Below are 2,669 nucleotides of genomic sequence, written 5' to 3'. Positions count from 1 at the left end.
TTGACCTTTGAGTTATAGTAATGAAAATTGTGCAAGCTTGGCTTAAAGGTTTTGAACAGACGAATAATATCACATCTTGTTAAGAATGACGTATTTATTTGATCACTAACATTCTTTCCAAAAGCACTTCTAATAAGTCGCACAATTTGACTAATTGATTCTCCATCTTAAAAATGAAGCAATTAATTTGTTTTCAACTATCTCTAAAGCTTTTCACCTTTCACACTAATTAATCAACCCATTAAAATGTCAAAAGCATGTACGACTAAAATGTTGTCTTTTACTTAGCTGGTTTTTTCTAGGAAACAAGATCTTTTAATCACATATAATAATAATATTAATAGAATATTTTTTATATATACAAATAATTATTTTTTTTATAAAAGACTAGAAAATCATTTCGTTCTATTTTCTAAAAATAATAAATAGACCGTCGTGGAAGCAAACTTCATGTGCAAAGTCCACAATTCTGCCTCGACAGTCAGTATGATTCCTCCCAATTTGCTGTAAACCCATTGTTTAGACTTCTAGTTTTTTCGAATTAATTTCTTTTATAGTTTTGGTATTCAGTAATTCGATTGGTATTCGGGAGTAAAATTTAGAATTATAGTATTAGAGTTTAGATTTGGTATGAGATATTAGTATCATTTGATATTCGGTAATCGGTATTTTCTGAATACCGCATTATTTCCTTAATGAAGATCATATATTAACAGGTTCCTTACTCATTAGTACAAATTCAAAAAGAAAGTTAAAGACTAAACATAATCAACTCACATACATATATCTTTTAGTTGTGTCAAATTGTTTGTTTTTTTTAATTTCTTCTTATTTGTTGATCTTTTATTATATTGTACCTCCGCATAGAAAAATAGAAATAATTGACGCAATAGTATAAACTTTGTAATGCAATCGGTTATAACTTCAATATGGTATTACCGAATTCCACATCCAACCGAAATTTGATTTACCGATTATCAAATTATTGAATCAAATTTTAAAATTTTGATATTTGGTATCTATTTTTAACTAACAATTACCGAATTATCAAACCCGAAATTTAGAAATTCCAAACGAAATACCAAACATCGACTCTATAGAAGACCATGATTACAATAATAACATACCCAACGTAACTCAACAACTAGGGTCTAAAATGATAATATATTGTACACAGATCTTTCATCGTCTACTTCGTAGAAACAATTTTCAATAAATCCTCAATTTAAAAGAAGAGTAACGACTAACAACAATAAAATAATACAAAATAAAAAACAGTACTCAGTATATATTAAAAACGAACAATAACAACAACAAAATAAGACGGTAACCAAACCACAAATTATAAACAAACACAAGTGATAAAGCAAAATAAAAAATTAACAAGAAACTAAATAAAACACCATGATTATTATATAAAGAAAAGTGTAATATTTTCCACCAAAGAAATCCAATATTAGTAGTGGAGTCCTTGTTGTATCAACCATAATATCTCATCTTTGTTTGTATTCACATTTAACAAATAAAATCGCCTCTAGTAAGAGACACATTTTACTCTTTAGTGAACTTTTTAGTATAACTCTTGAATCACCTACTAATTTTGCCTAGGTTGAAATTTGAACCTGAGACCTCATAGTTCTCAACTCACTTAACTGATCACTAAACAACATGTCAACACCATTAGGAATGACAATGGGGAGGAGCGGATGCGGGGTGGGGTGGGGAGGGTTTAAGGCTATGCGGAGCGGGGCGGGTTGCAAGTATATGTGATTTATGTGGGTTTAAACTTAATTTTAATTTTTTACATGTTACAAGAGTGATAGTGCATTATTTATTAAGATAATTTCTTTAAAGCTACTAAAATATTCAAGATAGTAAATGAAAATGGTTTAATAAAAAGTAATTCAATTTCTTATATATGTCCCAATTGACCTCTAAAAAATAAATTTTAAGTCACTATCCTATTAAATTAATATATACAACTTAATGAAAAAATGAATTTATTTTTTGTATCAAACTTAACTAGAAAAAGAAAATATTAAAATAATTTATGTGGGGCGGGTCATCTATGCAGGGCGGGGTGGGGCAGGTTGAAAATGGAAAAAAAAATGTTATGCGGGGAGGATTAAAAACTTTGCTGGTTAAGCTCAACCCGTCCCGCACCGCTTCATTGCCATTCCTAAACACCATTGGGTGCTAATGTCATAACTAGTTCTCCCTCCGTTTTAATTTATATATGACCAGTGGCGTAGCCAGGAATTTAATGAAGGGTGTCCAAACTTTTAATAGTAATTTTTTTTTTAAAAAAAATGACGATTTAAATTACCAAAACAAATAATCAAGTTAAGCAATATTTAATTAAATATAGGAATATTTTTAATAAAATTACAAGTGTATAATTCAAAACTAACATAAAGAAAATAAACTACTATTGAAAACATAATTTAAATATATTATTACAATTGTACTCGACGAGGTTTCATATCCTGAAACGTTTTTATAATAGACTCATTAGAAATAGTACGAAATACTTTCTTTTCTACATAAGGCACTATACAACCGTCTAAAAACTCATCATCCATTCGATTTTGCAAGTCATTTTTAGAGTATTTAAATCAATGCTTTGTTTTTGAGAAGAATGTGACAACATCTCTAATTGATCTACCGTT

Source organism: Solanum tuberosum, unplaced genomic scaffold (assembly GCF_000226075.1).
Source record: "Solanum tuberosum cultivar DM 1-3 516 R44 unplaced genomic scaffold, SolTub_3.0 scf00021, whole genome shotgun sequence".
Classification (NCBI taxonomy): Eukaryota; Viridiplantae; Streptophyta; class Magnoliopsida; order Solanales; family Solanaceae; genus Solanum; species Solanum tuberosum.
This window is presented reverse-complemented; position numbering follows the sequence as displayed.